Genomic DNA, 20997 nt, shown 5'->3' on the forward strand with positions numbered 1-20997 from the left:
CGGAGGCAAAAATGACTTTTTTGGGACGTTTTTCGATGTTTGGCAATAGAGCGAGCCACTGACAAAAACCAACCCGTTTTTGTGGTAACAATTTTTGCCTTCACAGAGGGACGCATTAATCTAGTGAAAAAATATTTGTTCTGAGAATGAAATCGATATCATATTCGCGATAGGAAATGAAAACGCTGTTCCACAGGCTTGCTTGTGTGGTAGTCGTGTGTGTGTTTGTCGAATGTCTGAACAAAATTGATATGGACTGTATAGGTACTCCACATCGCCGGTGATGCCAAAAAAGTGTGGTGGATTTTGATCCGTCCTATATTAAGCCTTTTGTGAATTAGTTTGCCGCAAAATGTTGGGTCGGAAATATATCGGGCAAGTTTTTGATGGTTGCACCACCGCGTGTAAGAGGGATGAATGAATTTCTCGTTATTGAAATTAAATCCACCGATATTATTTCAGCTTTTGGTAAACAATTATTTGTTCCGATTTTACGGTTTCGTCGAGTAGATCGGAATGTTCTTGGTATTGGAGATTTACAAACATTTGCTGAAATAAATGTGATGTTTCACTTTAACAGCGTGCAACCAGGGCATTCACGGTGGCCCACGTGTTCACCGATCTCTAGTAGGTACATTCTCAATATTGTTTTCGTCGTAACCAGCCGATGAAACTGCAGTATTTTATAATGTGCATTGCTTCGTAAAAACTCCGGAAAGTTGCTTCGCCATTAACGTAGGTAACACTAGTTTACAGCATTTTTGAACTCGGTAAGTTGATGATCATTTTTGGTGTAGAATCATGCCCTGAGTTCGAAAACGCGAAGGAAAAAAATTACAGTAGAGCGGAAATTTTTTCGACTTTCCATACAAGGTTGATGATTTGAAAACGATTTTTGTTCTATTTTTAAGCAACGTCGCTCACTTCACACATCTCATTCTCCGTAATCAATGCTCCGATTCAGCTGAATTTTTTACTGTAACTCGCCTACATATGGTATGTCAAATAAACGTTGAGAAAGAATTTTTAAAATGATTTTTTCTTATTGAAGCAAATACATTTCTTCATATATTTTTGGTAATTTTGCTAAAATTTAAGGAGATTGTCCCTAAAACTTGCCAATATCTTGAATTTCATCAATCTGACGCAAAACCTGCATTTAGATGATCGAATGGTATTGTATTCAGCTTTCAATTTAGGGAAAAAGATTTAAAATTGGTTGAACAAAACGCAAGATATTTGAATTTTAGTAAATTCCATATTTTAAAAAGTCGTAAAACTCGATATTGAGCTATAACTTAAAAACGGCTCCACTCAAAATTTTTTGAAGCACGGTTTCGAAATCAGTGCTAAATTGTTCTTCAAAAATTTTGGTCGTTGACAGAAGTTCACGACTTTCGTTTTATTTTGTAAACTAGTGTAATCATCACCTTAACAATCAGAAATAGATAAGGATGCATGCTCTACATCGTATAAACTATTAAGTAAAATCATTATTACATATCGGTACGGTGGAGGGACAATTTTCATCACATAATATGATGTTGTTTATCAACTTATTGCGATATATCTTGTAATGTCTTTTAAGAATACAAATCAACTTATATAAGGCACGACAAGATCGCAATAAAAGATACGATGTTCTAATGTATTATTGCGATACACTTTTTTTCGCATAAGTAATCGTACAAGCGAACTCACAAAGACTCAAATGAATACGCATAATTGCATACTGCGATGATCATACGCATTTCATTTGGTTGTTTATCTTATCATGTCAGTTTAACTCGCTTAAATGTAAAATAAATTCGTTAAAGAAAACATGAAAACTCGCATAAGCGTATGAAAAATTAGCATTAATTAAAATTCATGAATAAAGAAACAATTTAAAAAACTAGCAAGCGAGAGTTGTTAGGGGCTGTTCATAAAACACGTAGACCAAAATTTGGCCATCTCAGACCCCCCCCCCCCCCCTTCCCCCTCATAGACTTTTGTCCATACAAAAAAATGAGATTTTTATGGAGCGTAGACTTTGGCCAGACCCCCCATCCCCCCAAAAAGTCTACGTGGTTTATGAACGGCCCCTTAGTATTGACATAATACGATTTTAGAATGTGATAATAATTTATTATTATTATTACTTTATTTTAGAGAGCCCTAGGCTGGTTCATCTCTTATGATAATAATGAAAGAGCTGCTGTTTGCCTACGACTGCTACAAGAAACTGAACTGCCATCATTACGGTTACGATGCTTTTTGTCCAAGAGTTCCTGATAATCATCAATGGGTAGTGTTGGCTAGAAAATAGCCAAACTCGAGAATTTTTCAATTTTCCGAGTTCAAATGCCTTCACTACTTCACTCGGAAATTCTTCTGGGAAATCCAACAGTTTTTCCAGTTTCTTCGAGAATTTTCTTCAAAAGTTCCTCCAGGAATTCCTTGCAGAAGTTGCTTCGGGATTTTTCTTCAGAAGATCTTGCAGAAATTGTTTGAAAGGAATTCCTGCGTGAATTCCTGTGAGTTTATTTAGGAGATCTTTCAACATTTCTTCAAAGAATTCCTTCGGGACTTTTCAGGAATTTCTACGTGAATTTTCTTCAGGGCCTGCTCCGAGACTTTCATCAAAAGTTCATCCAGAAATTTCTCAAATAGTTCATCCAAAAATTATTTTAGATGTGCCTCCAGGAATTCCTTCGAGAGTCCTTTTAAGTAATTCCATCCTCCGGTAATTTACTTAAGGAGTTCTTCCGGGAATGACTTCGTGAGTTTCTCCGCAAATTCCAGTAGCTTTCTCCAACAGCTTTTCCAGGAATTCTTTCAAGGGTTTCTTCCAGAATATCCTTTTTGAATTCCTCCGAGAATTTTCTTCAGCAGTTCTTCCAGGAATTACACCGGAAGTTTCTCGGGAAATTCCAGAAGAAGTTCATTACCTTCAGGAGTTTTACTTGAAATGCCTTCAATAATTCACCCGGAAGTTCGTTAAAACTACCCCGAGAATATTAATTTCATTTAAGAGTTCCATCTTTAGGGCGTTTCCGCCTGTTTATTCTTGAACTTACTTAAGTACAAGCACCTGTTTGATCTTAAAACTGCACCACGTACTGTGTACGATAAGCGGGAAGTCCTTCTCAGGAGCCCTTCAATTAATAACTGTGGAAGTGCTCAAAGTTGAGGGGAGGCAGGCCAAATCCCAGTGCGCAGACGTAGAGTCATGAAGAAGATGAAGATCCTTCAGAATTTGAATCAAGAATCGTTCCAAGAAAATTCCTCAAGGAGTTTCACACAGAATTGAATTAGAAATCCATCCATCATTTCTTCCAAGATTTTATCGGAACTTTTCAGGAATTTCTCCGGAAACTTCCTTCAGGAATTGCTTCGAGACTTTCTTCAAAAGTTTAATCAGAAATTCCTCCAAGAATTTCTTAATCAGTTTTACGACAAATTTGAAGATTTCATAAAAAAAAAGTCAGACAAGAATTCCCCCAGGAATACTTTAAAAAAAATAGCAAAAAAGACATGCAAAAATATGTAGCTCTTTAGGGAAATCTGGGAACACCCCGAAGAACTTCTAGCAGAATTCTCGGAGGAACACTTGGAGGAGATTGTTGTGTGAAACCCCTGGAAGTCTCAGTTTATTGTCAAGAAAAATTACCGGCGGAACTGCTAGTGTAGCTCCCGGTGGAACTCCTACAATTCCCGGTTGGTCTATCCCTATGGATTTCTTAAAGAAAATCCAGATGGAACTCCTGATGAAATTTCCTATGGTAGTCCTGTAGGAACTGCCAGTGGAACTCCTAGAGCAATTCCCGGTGGAACCTGGAAAAACCTCCAGTGGAGCTCCTAGAATAATTCCCGCTGGAGCTTCTAGAGTAATTCTCAGTAGAACCTTTGGAGGTCCCGGTTGGACTCTAGAGGAATTTCTGGTGGAACACCTGGAAGAAGTTTTTGTTTCACTTTTAGATAATATCCACGTGGAGTTTCTTGAAGAGCTTAAAACTTACACCACACCGGTGGAATTGAGTGAAATTTGGTATTTTTTTACGTTCCAAATTTATAGAACTGTTATAAATTTGGACCAAAAAAATAGATCAGCGCTGTATACGACGTTATTCAATGCGATGGCATCATCTTTTAACCTTCACGTACCCGACACCTCATTTACAAAATGCTGACATTTCGTTTTTCATTCGATTTTTTTTTAGGTCGCCCTCAATCGATCATAAATTGGTGCTAGTTTATTATACTCAATTGGCCATGTAATATCCGAAACCATTCCGGAGATATTCCGGATTGTACTGGGGTCAGGGGGTGGTGGAGGGGTCTGTTTTGCCAAATAACCAACAGTGATTATTTCGGGTGTTATTGTGTTTGAGAGGCCCCCGCGGAACCTGTTCTAGGTGTTCCGGAGCGGCCATATCAGTTGATACATACTTCAGTAATTTTATCTGCCTCATTCTCTCAAAATCATGACGATTGATACGTCGCACGGCATGTTTTGGTTGTATACCAGAAATGTCACCGATGACACCCTCGTGGAACCGATGCTAGATGTTCTGGGGTACCCAGACTTCAGTCTATTATTTCTGACTCAGTCATTCGAAATCATGAAGTTTGAGATGTCGCACGACATGTTTTGGTTGAAAACCAAAAGTGTCCCCAGTGAGGCCCCTGCGGAACCTGTCATGGTGATCCGGATGGCTCAATTTATTCAAATCTGGTTATCGCACTTGTGTTTCACTGTTCGCAAAAAAAAAAATCGCTGAAAATCGATATTTCAGACACATTAACACGAAATAATCACTTTTAACCATTTTGGCAACCGCTTGACCCCAGCACAATCCGGAATACCCCCGGAATGGTTCCGGATATTTCATGACCACTTGAGTATAATAAACTAGCACCAATTTATGATCGATTGTGAGTGACTTCAAAACAATCGGATGAAAATTGACGAAATGCCAGCATTTTGAAATTGAGTTGTTGGAGGTCGGGTACGTGAAGGTTAATTGATAGGCTGGGCGCTATTGCGCAGTTGGGAAAAGCAACAAAAACAATTGATGGGACTGGAAGGGCTCACCTTCAGGCATATGCTATAACTTGCTGTCGGCGGCAGAGATGCTGATTCAGCGGTTGCACTCCAAAGTGACTGTCAGTAGCATCAGTGTTTCTCATTGTTTCCGCAAACTAAAACTAGGGAATTGGTTCTCTTATTGAGCATGTGGCTCCCAGTTTCATCCTATGAAAAATAAAGGATTGAAGCGCTGTTTGTTTTGTTTATTTTTGTAATTTTGTTAGAAGTGAGCACCCATGAAAACACAAAGAACGAAATCAATCGGTGCCGTAATCGCTTGTTTTCGAATAGGATGGATATGGGAGCGTGAGATTACTTATGGCACACATACCCTAATTATTGAAAAATAGTCATCTAAAATCCATGAAACAGAAAGTCCTACAGCCCCCTTTCATGATACAACCATCAAAATTCGTTTACTTTTGTTAAATTATAAGTGAAATATATGAACTGGTAAGAGGTATTTTCAAGATTCTCAACTTCCAAACGTCATACCTCGATATAACGTAACCTCGATATAACGTAACCTCGATATAACGTAACTCGATATAACGTAACTTTTACCTCGATATAACGTAACTTTTTTTTTGATCCAACTTTTAACTATTTAAATAATTATAGTGATTTATAAAATTTTCTATATGATATTACACCCCTCCTGGAACCAAGCCTGCTATCCACTTGTGGGTTATATGACAAATTTCAAAGTTTTATAAGAATTTTCGGTGTCACTGTTGATAAGAAATGTTATATAGCTTTTCACGGAACAAACATTACATCTTCTACTCATTATTGACATTACATCCCTACTGGAACATAGCCTTTAAACTCCAAACGAGATGACAGTAGACAGCATTGGTAGTGAACTCGATTTCGTGTGATACTGGGTGTAAGAACGCCAGTAACGGTCCGCTTTGTCTTAGAGAAAATTTTGCAGAAAATCACTAGAGAAATCCATGGAGGAACTTCTTAAGAAATCACTAGAGAAATTCGCGAAGAAATCCTCAGAAGAACTCTTGAAGGAATTTCTAAAGACATTCCTGAATAAATGGTGGAACTCCTGGAGGAATGCCTGAAAAAAAAATTGTGCTTTATCCTCGGAGGAATTTCTACCTCAATAAACACAGTTATTCCTGGTAACATTCAGAAGCAGTCCTTAATTACATAAGGAACTTCTGTATAAATCTCAGCAGGAACTTCTGGAGAAATTCGTGCACTGGTGGAATCCTAGTTGGATTTTCAAGAAGGGTCACAGTGAGAATCCATGAAAAAAAACTCAGGTTGAATTCCTGAAGTAATTAAAAAAACGCGCTGCATTCCAGGAAGAATTCCTGGAAAAATCAAATAAGGAATATCTGGAGGAATCTTTGAAGAAATTTCTAGTGGAATTCTATCTGTTATTTTTGGAGAAATCCTTGCAATATTTTTTTAAAGAATTACTTCTGTATCTCAGAAGGAAATTTTCAAGGAATTACTGGAGAAACTTCTGGAGAAATTACAGAAGTTTTTCTAGCGGGATCTGAAGAGGAAATCTTTTGGAAACTCCGTCATTGTGGATTGTTGCAGCAAGAATACCTGGGTGAATCTTGGCGAATACCCCAAGTAACACACTTGTCTTAGAAGAGTCACAGCGGCGCAGGTTTTCATGGCGCAGAAGTCACTGCGATTTACTTCCAGCAAGTAAGAATTCATTTGTTAGAAGTAAGTCACAGTGGCTCCTGCGCAATAAAACCTGCGCCGCCGTGAGTCTTCTGCAACAAATGTGTTACTTGGGACTCTTCGAACAGGAATAGTTGAAATATTGGAACTTTTTGGAGGATCCTTGCAGGAGTGACTGGAGAAATCCTAGTAGAAATATTAAGAGGAACGACAGAATTAAGCCTTGGAAAAATCTTGGACAGAATAAATCCTAAAATGCAAATCTCTTTGGGGAATCCTACAGAAATCCCTCGAGAAACCACGTGGAGGAATCATATCAAGAACATCTGAAGCAATTAAGGTAGGCGTTCCTAAATATATCAAAGCCGATATAAAATTCAGTAAGAATTTATGGAGAAATCATAGAAGATTGAAGGATCCTTGGATAAATATCCTTAGAGAACTTCAGGATGAATCACATGAGGTATTTCATGAGATACTCAACCAGGAACTCCTGGGTGAATTCCCGAATTATTTCTAGAGGAATCCCGAGAGGAATTCCTGGATTCATCATCGGATTATAATTTTGCCTGCGTTACATAGATGTCTTACTTATAATCACACCAATAGATAACGCTTGACGTTTGATCAGGTCTAGATGCAAAAAAGGAGAAGAATCTTGATATATGTGACATTGGCTTAAATAGTTAAATATAAAGAGACATGCTAAGTATTCGAATTATGTATAATCTTACAAATTTTAAAAAAAAATATATAAAATTCAATGATGAAAAAAATATATATAAGAAAGGCAGGAAATCACTGTTGGGTGATTAACATAATCTTTTTGGTAATTTTCTTTTTAAAATATGTATTTAAAACGAAATTCGTGAAAAAATTTTTTTGCTTCGATATAACGTAACTTCGATATAACGTAACGAAAATAAAATTGCAGTTACGTTATATCGAGGTATGACTGTATTCTGAAAACTGGAGACATTCCGCTTAGCAAAGACTATAGACACAGAACGAACCAAATGATTTTTCCCCTGGAGATGGCAATAAACATTGCCGAAACGTAGGGACGAATTAAACCCGTTGTCGTTCCAAGGAGTTTTGAGACTGCATAGCCGAGAATTCCAACATCTAACTTATTCTGAAAATTCACATTTTTTTAGTTGTGCCCCTATTGCAGGAAACCGACGATATGATGCCCTTACTCACATAGATATGTTGAGGGCCTCTGACTTCACAACAATAACAAATGTGACAAACAATATGCTTACCATAAATTTTCGACTCCCGTGCAAAATCACAAACTAAATGAGATTATTCCACTAAAGTGCTTAAACAAATAAATCACTTCGAGAGAAGTGGCACTCTTCATTCCCACTACCAAACAGAGGAGTGTGGTTCCATGGAGTGAGACTTTTAACAAGGAATAAGAAGAAAAATATTGAGCCCATTATCATCATCGAGCGACGTGCTCTTGGGTCGGATTACAGTCAGGTTTTTTTTACGCGGGGGATACGTACCGCGTAAAAAAAAAACTCAGTTCAAAATTCGAAAAACCGCGTAAAAAAAGTCTCTCCATTTCTCGACGAATCATGCAAAAATAAGACGATGAAATTTTTTTTTGTATGGAGTTTTCATTTACGCGGCCGCGTAAATGAAAACCGCGTAAAAAAAGACCTGACTGTACATCAAAATCACTCGAATCGCATCAGTCAGGCAGGGTTCAGTCAGCACTCATCCGGGCATTGACGGTCGCCGGCTAACGACCACCACACTATGTACTGGGTGTTACCATCATCACTCTCCGAGCGCGAATGATGACGACACGGGTGCGGGGTGCGTCAATTTAAGAAGAGTGGGGCAAACTTGTTGACCGAAAGCTGATACTAATGACATTGATGCGGTGGGATCCTTCTGGGTATCCACAAGGTATGTTGTGTCTACTTAGGTGACGAGTTGGCTCCTTACATTATACAGTCAAACCTCCGTGATTCGGAACCAAAGACTGATGGAAATATTGGCTCCAGGAACATGTTTCAATAATTCTGCGCCATGGTAACTCATTTGTGTGAATTTACTTTGAATGTTTGGAATTGCACATTTACCACTGCTTTTGCATCAATTGATCATTGATCAAACGCAAGGTGTCAAGTTCCAGAGCGGTAAAATTTCGGAAGGGTTTTTCCATGGTTACCGAATCCCAACCGTTGTGTGAAGAATTAGCATTAAGTTAAAATTCACAAATACGAAGCAATTAAAAAAAATCCCAACCGTTAACTGCTGTGAGCGAAAACTCGATCCGTTAGACAGAACAACACTGGACGAAAAATCGGTAATAATTGAGTCCCTTGGGAAGGTCCCAAATGTGACCGAAACGTCGGATAAGATTAAATGACTGTTTTTAAATTTTGTCAAGACTGGAAAAGCCTTTCCAAAGTAAAGTTCTATCGCAGTCGTATCCGAAAACTGAGAATAAAGTTGATCCGACAAAGAAAAAAGTGAAGAAGCTGTTCGTGAACACTGAACACGACACCGGAGCAAATACAGCTTGATATACCAATGTATCAAAGTAGTTTGAACATAAACTATCGAACAACTCATCCAAACGAATTTTCTACTACACAAAGGACGTCATATATATAAAATCCCAAAGTTGTCTATCTTTCCGTCACGCTTTGAAATAATTCATTGAAATGTTTCACAGAATGAAAGCTACAATAACCATTGCACTGTAACATTGTACCTGTGTTGAATTGGTGCATCATTGCATTGGTGCAACATGGCATTCGTGCATCGTTGCATTGGTGCATCGTTGAATTATTGCGTCATTGCATTGATGCATCATTGCATTGGTGGATCGTTACATGGGTGCATCGTTGCATTGGTCGTACTTTAACGCGTGGCGTCGTAGGATTTGTAAAGCATTCGTTGCTAAATCAATTCAGCAGATTCTAGAATTTTCTTTCCATTCTTTGGGTCAGAGCCCTACAACAGTCATTTACAGTCAAAAGGTGGATACTTGAAAGTATACCTTCTGGCGCTCCTCAATGAGATGCCCAATGCTGTGAAATGTTGCACATATGCATTTATTGCATTGAGCTTTCGTGGAATCTGGATAAAGGTTTGCTTCTAGTAGATTCTGTACATAAAAATCATAGATATGAAATCTCAGAGTTGTCCGTACTTCCGTCTACTTTATATTAAGAACTTCACACTTTTGCCTTATTTCCATGTTTCAGCAATCTAAAAAACCCGAAAACAATCAAAAGAAAACTTGAAGTTACTATTCGAAGATGTATTGAGCCATTTTGGTGCAAAACCGAATCAAGTTTGTTCTGTGACACACGACAACGGATCAAACATGGTAGCCTCTTTGCGAGAGTTGAAGAAATCATGGGAATCTGTCAATATCAATATAAAATTCCTTGTAGACGAGGTATGCATTGATGACATCATCGAAAAGTGAGACGATGAATTTGAAGCGAAGAACAAAGAAACGAAGATGCAGACCTCGTAGGTGATGATGAAATAAATGACAATTTCGTTAACGGCAATGATGGAGGAATCGGGGCTATGGTTAACAGTTGTTAACAGTTTTCAGTGCAAAAAAACAGGCGAAGGTGTATATGAGATTGCATCTATGCAAATAAAAACCAAGCCCTGCATCCTGATGCTGGGTATTTTCCTTAGCGGAGTGCCTGATAGATCTGAGGCTGTAAAACGCAGATGAGTGAATATCTAGCCTAGGTAAAAAAAAGTTAAAATGAAAGAAAAGTTAAATAAAATTTAATAATCATCTCATCTGACTCCATGACCGTAGTGTTCCATAAAACTTCAAATTTATTCGTAAATTAAAAGCCACAGCTCACTTGACTACTATGACAAACATCAATAAATTAACACTGACATCAGAGACAAACAAACGTAAAAATTTGATCATATACAGGGTGTTAGGTTCCCGAGTGCAAACTTTTTAAAGGGTGATAGAGTACCATAAATGGAGAAAAAAATTGTTCTATACATATGGTCAAATCTCAACCGTTACGTAGTTATTGAACTACCCATGTTTTTGACTCTTATTGCCTTAACTGGCTATAACTTGAAAATGGTCAAACTTATCGAAGTTTTTTGACCCTTATTCGAAAGATTATTGAATTTCCCATCAAATGGCGTCTTTTAATCGATTGGTTTAGTTAAATAACTAAGTTCTCTAGGGCAAATAGCTCAAAGGTAGTGTGTTTTAATTTATTTTTGTCAATTATCTTTGAAAAATGCGTAGTAATTTAAAATTCTTTCTTCGGCAAAGTTGTGGCCCCTGTTCCACTCTACAATTTGTTCTTTGACATTAAACTTCTATCTCTTATCGTTTTGTTGCAATTTTGAATTTAACATCGCATTTCAGATCATAAATTTGCAACTGTCATGGAAAGCACTTTTTTGCGCATTGTGCCGCACATTTAAATCTAAATAGCAAGAAAACGATAAGAGCTAGAAGTCTGGTGTCAAAGAACGAATTGTAGAGTGTAACAGGAGCCACAACTTTGCCGAAGAAAGAATTTTAATTTATTACGCATGTTTCAAAGATAATTGACAAAAACCAATAAAAATACACTATTTTTAGCTATTTTGCTCTAGAATACTTAGTTATTTTACTGAACCAATCGATTCAAAGATGCCATTTGATAGAAAATTCAATAATTTTTCGAATAAGGGTAAAAAAACTTCGATAAGTTTGACCATTTTCAAGTTATTGCCAGTAAAGGCAATAAGAGTAAAAAACATGAGAAGTTCAATAACTACGTAACGGTTGAGATTTGACCATATGCGTAGAACAATTTTTTTCACCATTTATGGTCCTCTATCACCCTTTAAAAAGTTTGCACTCAGGAACCTAACACCCTGTATATTGTCAATGATCAGCGATCCAATGCAGTGTACCCGCTTTTCCTTGCAGCATTATCAATAGAAAATAGTAAAATTCTTTATCGAATACGAAACAGAGATGCGGCCAGTTGCGATTCTACATAAATCTTACATTAATTTCCAAAGCATTGCAGAAACTTATGCATAAAATTATGTGAATGCTCAAAGCTGTTTAAATTAACATTTGTAGGGTTCTGGAACTTGGGCTGCAAAACGGTGAGTCGATAAGGAGAGCGTCCAACAAAGCTCTGGTCCTCACAAGTTCCTACCTCATGCTTCCACGGGTCAAGCGATGACAAAGACCGCCAGCTAAGAGTTGTGTGCTTAGCTGGTAGTGCAGCCTGGGCACTATTGTCCTTCTGACTTTATCTAGATTGAGGAAGTACGACCCAAGCGTCTGTTTACCAAGGAGGTGCGGCTCAAACTGCGTCTATTCCGGCATCCAGCGGCTGAGTAAGAAACGCTGCACCACGCTCAGCTGTATCCAAGATGGTATCCCTATCAGCGTGGTCGTCCCAGTGTTGGGTGGGACGTTAAACAGAACTGGTACGATGGCCCTCCGGCGAGACAGGAGTGTTGGCGTAGGTCCAATAAGCCACCCGTACCCATTGCGAATAACATAAGAGAAAAAACGACTCGATACAATCGGAAAATTCCCACGCGACGAAATAAGGACTGCGATTGGAAACTTGGAACATGGAATTGTAAGTCACTAGGTTTCGCAGGATGTGACAGGATAATTCACGACGAACTACATTCCCGCAACTTCGACATCGTGGCGTTGCAGGAACTTTGTTGGGCTGGACAGAAAGTGTGGAAAAGCGGTCATCGAGCGGCTACCTTCTACCAAAGCTGTGGCACCACCAATGAACTAGGAACAGGATTTATAGTGTCGGGCAAGATGCGACAACGTGTGACCGGGTGGCAGCCGATCAACGCAAGGATGTGCATGCTGAGAGTTAAGGGCCGTTTCTTCAACTACAGCATCATCAACGTCCACTGCCCACACGAAGGGAGACCTGATGACGAGAAAGAAGCGTTCTACGCGCAGTTAGAGCAAACATACGATGGCGTGAAAATCGTTGTCGGCGACATGAACGCGCAGGTAGAAAGGGAGGAAATGTACAGACCGGTAATCGGGCGAAACAGCCTGCACACCGTATCGAATAATAACGGCCACCGATGCGTAAACTTTGCAGCCTCCCGTGGTATGGTATTCCGAAGCACCTTCTTCCTCTGCAAAGATATCCATAAAGCCACCTGGAGATCACCCGACTATCAAACAGAAAACCAAATCGACCACGTTCTAATCGACGGATATAACCAATGTCCGCACATACCGCAGTGCGAATATAGATTTGGATCACTACTTAGTCGCTGTATGCTCAAAACTTTCGACAAATATCACCACGCGTCGAAGTCGAACGCCGCGGCTCAATATCGAGCAGCTGCGTAACGAAGAAGAGGCTCAAGACTATGCGCAGCAGTTACCAGTGGCCCTACCAACGGAAGAGCAGCTTGGCGCAGCTACACTTGAAGATGGCTGAAAGGACATCCAATCCGCCATAGGTAGTACCTCGGCTACAGCACTAGGCTTCGCGATTCCGAATCACAGAACAGACTGGTACGACGGAGAATGTGAACAGTTGAAAACGAGAAGAATGCAGCATGGGAGAGAATGTTGCAACACCGTACGAGAGCGAATGAGGCATGTTACAGACAGGCGCGGAACGGGAACAGGCAGAACTCAGTCTTTCGGATTAAGAAACGCCAGCAGGAAGAACGAGATCGCGAAGCGATGGACGAGCTGTATCGCACAAAGGACACACGAAAGTTCTACGAGAAGCTGAACCGCTCGCGTAGAGGCTTTGTGTCACAAGCCGACATGTACCGAGATAATCACGGGAATATTCTTACGAGCGAGCGTGAGGTGGTCGAGAGGTGGCGGCAGCATTACGATGAGCACCTCAATGGCGACGTTGCAAGCACCGAAGATGGCGCTGTAACAGATCTAAGAGTACGTGCGCAGAACGAAAGATTTGCAGCCCCTAACCTCCAAGAGATTGAAGAGGAGGTTAGCCGGTTTAAAAACAACAAAGCCGCTGGAGCAGATCAACTAACAAATGAGTAACTTAAACACAGTGAAGAAGCACTGGTGAGAGCACTACATACACTGGCACATTACCAAAATTTGGGAGGAGGAAGTATTACAGGAGGAATGGATGGAAGGTATCGTGTGTCGCATCTACAAAAAGGGCGACAAGTTGGATTGCGGGAACTACCGCGCGATCACACTACTGAGCGCTGCCTACAAGGTACTCTCTCAAATTTTATGCCGCCGTCTATCACCGATTGCAAGAGAGTTCGTGGGGCAATGTCAGGCTGGATTCATGGGTGAACGCGCTTCAACGGACCTGATGTTCGCCATCCTCCAGGTGTTGCAGAAATGCCGCGAAAACAACGTGCTCAAATGTATCGATCGAGAACAGCTATAGCAGATTATGCACGAATACGGGTTCCCGGATAAACTGATACGATTAATCAAGGCTACGATGGATCGAGTGATATGCGTAGTTCGAGTATCAGGGACAATGTCGAGTCCCTTAGAATCTCGCAGAGGGTTACGGCATGGTGATGGTCTTTCGTGCTTGCTGTTCAACATTGCGTTAGAAGGTGTAATAAGGAGAGTGGGGATAATCACGAGTGGGACGATTTTCACGAAGTCCGTTCAGCTGCTTGGTTTCGCTGATGATATTGATATTATTGCTCGTAAATTTGAGACGATGGCGGAAACGTACCTACATCCGACTAAAGAGTGAAGCCAGGCGAATCAGATTAGTCATTAATGTGTCGTAGACAAAGTACATGATGGCAATAAAGGGCTCCAGGGAGGAATCACCGCGCCCGCCACCCCGAATTTATATCGACGGTGATGAAATTGTGGCGGTTGAAGAATTCGTGTACAGATGAAAGACGGGACTTGGAGAAGGCGAATGAACCACGAGCTGCATCAGCTGCTGAGAGAACCAACCATCGTCCATACCGCGAAAATCGGGAGGCTACGGTGGGCGGGTCACGTCATCAGTATGTCGGATAGCAACCCGACTAAAATGGTCTTCGAGAGTCATACGACCGGTACAAGAAGACGTGGTGCGCAGCGAGCTAGGTGGATCGATCAAGTGGAGGCCGATCTGTGAACACTTTGCAGTGTGCGGAACTGCACCCTAAAACGAAACAACACAGTCTTGTGTACAATTCACACAGATTTGTGTACTACTAGATCAGCCTCCACCAAAGTGTCAAATGTACACAGTTACTTTTCTGGCTCCAGCGATGGTATGGGAGCAAAGTTCATAATTATTTTTCTCTGAACGATAACATGTTCTATCAGGAATCGATCATTGAAAAAACAATTGGTGATTTTGTTCTCATGCCATCGCTAGAGCCGGAAAATTATCTGTGTACATTTGACACAGCGGTGAGGCTGATCTAGTAGTACACAAAATCTGTGTAACTTCTGTAACCGTGTGGAGGCTCACAGCCATGGGCCGAGTAGACTGGAGGCGACTTCTACGTACAGCAGAGGACACTCATGCCATAATCTGACCGCATGCATGGCATGCATAGGGTTCTGGAACTGATTTTACTGCGTTTACCTGCGCCTTGAATTATACCCTGCATACACAATGCAGGTTTCACAGCTAAACCTGAACCACTATGAATCCGCACAACAGTTGCTGTAGCAGTCAGTCTCGAAGTCGAGTACAGACATCGCCCTACTATCGGACCCTTGCCGCATAACGGGAACTTGAACGGAGTGTACTACTGCCCCCCAGGTGACCGATGGACCAGTTCTCGTCCATGCTGGATTCCCCGAGGTCATCGGTGGAGACTTCAACGCCTGGGCGGTTGAGTTGGGTAGCCGCTTGACTAGCGTGAGAAGCTGGTCTCTACTCGAAGCAATGGCTAGATTTAATGTGGATGTCGCGAACGTAGGCGACAAAAAATTGCAAAAACAGTATGTACGACACAGAGTCCATCATTGACGTGACCTTTAGATCCAGTGATGATCTAGTCGGAACCCTAAGCCGTACATGCGACGCAGCAAATCCAAGGCGATCCCTACACAGAAATGGACGCAAACCCGTATACTGGTGGTGTCCAGAAATCGCAGAACTCCGCACATCCTGCCTAAGAGCTTGAAGGAGGATGCAAAGAGCTCGCACCGATGTGGGTAGAATTGAGTGAAGTGGAGCTTACAGGGCGGCTTAACTGGCACTGAACAAAGAGATTAAGGCACGTAAACGAGCATGCTTCGAAAATCTCTGCCAGGCAGCCAACACGACCCCTTGATGAGAGCCACTTCCAGAATAGGGTACTACAACATCAACGCGGGGATACCTCAGGGCTCCATTCTGGGCCCGGTACTATGGAACGTGGCGTGGTATGATGACGTAATAAGGCTCAACTTTCACCGGGCGTAAAGCTGGTCTGCCTTGCTAATGCTGTTACCCTCGTGGTATATGGTGAGTCCATAGAGGAAGTGAAACTGACAGCAACACAAGCGATTGGCATAGTTGGACTGGATGAGGTCGACACAGTTGGTACTCGCGCACCACAAACGGAGGTGGTCAACTATAAGCGCTCACTGAAGCAATTGGGAGTCATGATCGACGATAAGCTGAAGTTCGGAAGCCACGTGGAATATGCCTGCGAAAGGGCAAGCATGGCGATAATAGCATTGTAGCCCTAGGCTGGTGTACCTTATGGTGGTCAGCGCATATCGCATGGTCTCAGAGGACGTGGTAGGTATATGTACTAGCGGGCATGATGTACTAGTGGTGGCAGAGGACGATAAGTGCTTCGAGCGGCGCGGTACATGAGGCGTGAGACGGAATCCCAGAACACCATCGATGTTCAAATGGCAGAGATAATGGGTTTCCTCCAGCAATGGTAGTTGAACACACAGGTTCATACCGAGCGTGTCCAAGTTGACGAGGTGCCGTGGTGAATTTTCACTCGACACAGTTTATGTCAGGCCATGGGTGCTTAAGGTGGTATCTGCACAGATTCGGACACGCAGGCTCCCCCGCATGTTCGGAGTGTGCAGACTGCGATGAGACCGCGGAGCATGTGATCTTTGAATGCCCACGTATCGTGGAGCAAATGTCGAGTATGAAGGAGGTATGCGGTAGAGATATCACGCCTGACAACATTGTTGAAATGATGTGTACTTGAACGGACAAGTAGGATTCCGTTACTTCCACGGTTTCTCGAATCGTGCTTGAAGTATAGAGAAAATGGCGAACCGAACAACAGCTAGTTGAGTTGACCCCCCCCTTCCCCATCCAAGTGCTTGAGTTCAACGGGTAGTCTACAGTACTAGCCAGGACTCAAGAGGGCAGCTTAAGGCGGTAGCTGGTGGAACGCTTACCAATAGAAAGTACTCATGGTACTCACGAACGACCTCCCCCCCCCCCCCCTTCTCGTCATCCCTGAGTTTTTAGAGGGCCGAAACCCACATTACCCAAGGAACCACCTCTTGGGTATCTGTTCAGAAGATTTTCTCATTCTCTTAAAAAAAAGAAATGACAAAGAAGAAGAGTGTTTCAGCATAATGATACGATATTGGATAAAATAATTGGTTTGGATAAATACTAGGTCGTATTTGAATGTTCCGTAGAATATGTTCGTTGCGTAGTTTATATATGACACCAAAAAAAACATCAACTGAACATATATTGTCTTTATTTTCCATGTTCAAAAAAGGCTGAGAAATTTGGTTCTCCACTGCATTGTTAAACGGAAGCGCGAGGTAAATGATGAGCTGATTAATATTATCACATAACAAGTAAAGAAGTTAAAAAGTGATAACCTTCAGATTGCTTGTTTGAAATTGTTGAGCAAAGGTTGAACCTATTGCTAGAAGAGAAACAAGAACAAGACAAACTGAAGGATTTAGGATAGCAAGCCGATGTCGAAGTTATCAAAAAGTTGTGAAGACTAAATAAACTTAGTTCGTTAAAACAATCTACTTGCAGGGGCCCGTATTGGACATACGTTCGTTTCATAAGCGGATGGTCTTGGGATTGATCCCAGCTCCGACACTTGCAATTTTTCGTCGGTTGCTCTTCCCGGGTAGAGGTGAAGTACTGACGATCAAAACGTGATATTGATTTGATTGATATAAGAGATAAAAGATCTGGAAATAATATCAGAAAAATGTTCCTGGAACATCTAAACAATATCAAAATTTGATGTTTCAAGATCAAACGAATAGCTTGCTGCTATTGGTTAGATCCTACAAGATCTAAATATGATCTGATGATGATGTTCTAAGAGTAAATTTTAGATATTATTTTTAGATCTTTTATCTCTTATATCAATCAAACCAATATCCCCTTTTGATCTCAATATCAAAATATGGATGGTATTATTGAGCTCTTTTCCTCTACCCGGGTTGCCTTCGAGAGCGGTTATAAAGTTATAAAAATTCTTTTTGTAATCGGTATTTAAACAAAATATTTATGTAATTCCAAGACATTTACGTTTTTCGTAACAAAGAATTCAAAATCATATTCCTATTTTCCAAAACCATCAAACTTCATATCACATCACAAGGCAATCCAGTGCTTGCATAATAAACCTACCCACAGAGCCGGGCCATTTGGCGACCTTTTATTTCTGAACCGGAAACCGGATCCTTCGCCGTGGACCGTGAAAGACCCTGGGTGACTCCGTTACACTCGCAAGCTCTGTAACAACCCACTGGTTTGTATCCGCCGAAATATGAAAGAAATAAATTCCACTCACTTTTAGTTTTCCGCCTGACCGACGACAACGACGAAGACCGGTTGGCCTCTTATCTCCAGACACTCGGCTGGCTTGCCCAATTCAAAATTCCGCTACTGTATCTCCGCTTTCTATTGACTTTTCCATCAACCACAGCTTTTCGTTGAACAAAGAATAAAAAAAAACTTCACTTTTCTTTTTGGGATTTCCCGGCAGTGTTATTTAATTCGCCTTTTTCGGTGATTGCTACAAAACCCGTAGCGGCATCGTCGAAGGCGACGACGACGTCGGGCACGATTTTCCTCCGAACAACAACACTCTCAAAGCACCAAGAAGAAACTGGCATAGACGCACACACTGGCACGATTGAACGACCGATTCCGCTTCACAGTAGTACTGAGCGAAAATTCAGAAACACAACTTTCACCACCTTCAGCTTCCGTTGTTCGCGGCAGCCAGCGATTTTCCAAATCCACACAGGACGAAGCGAATCCGTGGACCGGAAATTCCTTTCTTCTTAATATTTCTTCCTTTAATCTAATTTTGTTTGCATCATTCCGAAGTATTTTTTGCTCATCCCAATTTTTCACTTTTCAATCACTTTTCCGAAGTTTTCCTTGTCTGCTCTGCTGCTGTTGGGTGCGAAGCTTGAGAAGAAGGGGGAAAGTTGGGAAAGTTGCCTACATCCGGGGGCTATCGATGAATAGGAGAATTTTCCTCTTCACTTCACTATCTTCCGCACAGACAGAGCTTTCGTCGCACGTGAATCACAGAACTCCCGGGGGAGTCTCGCCACACACCCGTCTCCTCTCTCACGGGGTGGCGGGCAGAGGTCGGTAAGCTCGTAACTGCCCCTTTAACTACACAGCATCTCACTGATTTCGTCTAACCTTCAGACAACGTAGCACATACTTCCACACACACTGACCGAACGAGAGACGCGAAAATTTTACACCGAGAGCCGACCAAACTATCCAATCAGCGGAAGGAATGGGGAGGTGTGTGCAGTAATTTCCACTGACTGTCCCGCAAGGGTCACTGTCAACCCTTCCGGGATTCCGCAGATACGATGATGGTTGATAAGCAGGCTGGATCGGAAGGTCGAAAAGCGATAGATTCCGCGTATTCCTCAAGAAGTTCGGAAAATTCCAAAGAGGCTCTCCCTTAGGACGACACGGAAAGGAAATTCCAGAGCATAGAGCACAGGGCACAGCACACGGGAAAAGGAAAACTCCGACTTCCACCCACTTTCAACGGGAACTCTGTCTCGGGGTGCTAGTCTCTGTCTGTCGCCGATCCCGGTGGTCGGGGCTTTTTCACATGTGTGCCACGCCACACCACAATATACACGGTTAAACCTCGCACACGATATGCGGCGGCGATGCCCGAAGCCTGATGTGATGTGTAATGTTAGCCTTTGGTTGGTGCACAATTTATAATGATGTACAGAGAGAAGGAAAGAACGCGCGCGCGTGAACTATCCCTTGCGAAGGACACTCTACGACTGACGGAGGATTCCCTAACGACGACGACGACGACGACAGGACTATCCAGACACCACCGTGCCGTATTCGCTCGGGGACGTCGGGTCGGGTCCCGTTCGCAACATTGTTGTTTTCAAACAAATCTCGAACCGCTTCGGAGAGCGAGCAAGGGTGTTTACCGGAGAGAAGAGAGCGTGTGCTACCAAGCGGTGGGTAGCATAAAGGAAAACAATGCACTATATTGGAGAGAAAGGGCGCACGGGGTGGAAAATTGTGGCTATGGAGGGTGGAAAGGATCGTTGAGAGAGGAGAAACTGACATGCGTTGGGTTTGTCATTTTCAGAGGGATTGTCAGGATGTTTGCTATAAAAACTGATAAGGTATAAAACTTTGGTAGCGCAGTAGCACCCACCGCATTAACTCCCAGCTCTATTCATATGTCGGTTTTGAAATTAATGAAATATCCTGTTTACTTTACATTTTTGCATCGAATTCACACTTAAATGAGGGTTAGTGCTTTTCTTCTTTACAATTACTATGTAAAATGGTCAAAATTGATTGCCGTGATATTAAATTTCCAAAGTCAGTGCTTCTCCCTCTCATTAATTGTTCATTCAATGTTTTAGACTGTTTTATAAGGAAAATACAATACTAATGATATCTCGTGATTTCGGGTGGAACTAATCATTTTTCACAGTTTTTCGCGAAAAAATTTGAATTGTTAACGATACGGTCAAACTCAAAGCTTTCAAATAAGTAGGACCAAGGATGTCATCAGTCAATGAAGTTGAAATTTTTCCTGCAAATCATATTATTGCAATAAATAAAGTTTGAAATAAAAGATCGAAAATTTTAGTTTCGGTGTGAAATTGATCAATTAGCGAAATGCCTTTATAAGTGCTGACATCGCATTAACCACCTCAGAATGCGAAAAGCTATGCAAAATTTTTAAGAGTTCAGTAAATTTTTAATTATTTAAATTAAAAGTTTTCATTCATTTATTTAGTTCAACATCAAATTCATGATAATACTGAATCAACAATTTGCCGCCATAATACTCGATTTGCAGCTGCA

At 41.4% G+C, this 20997-nt stretch overlaps 1 protein-coding gene across 1 annotated transcript in view; it reads right to left on the reverse strand.

Annotated features, from left to right (window-relative positions):
- The window catches only part of LOC109422198 (uncharacterized), a 501985-nt gene extending 481458 nt beyond the window's left edge, over window positions 1-20527 (reverse strand). The window contains exon 1 of the mRNA XM_062860074.1: window positions 18461-20527. The gene's annotated coding sequence lies outside the window, so the exon portion shown is untranslated. The remainder of the gene's footprint in view (window positions 1-18460) is intronic.
- Between the last annotated feature and the right edge of the window lie 470 nt (window positions 20528-20997).

Source organism: Aedes albopictus, chromosome 3 (genome assembly GCF_035046485.1).
Source record: "Aedes albopictus strain Foshan chromosome 3, AalbF5, whole genome shotgun sequence".
NCBI classification, from domain to species: Eukaryota; Metazoa; Arthropoda; class Insecta; order Diptera; family Culicidae; genus Aedes; species Aedes albopictus.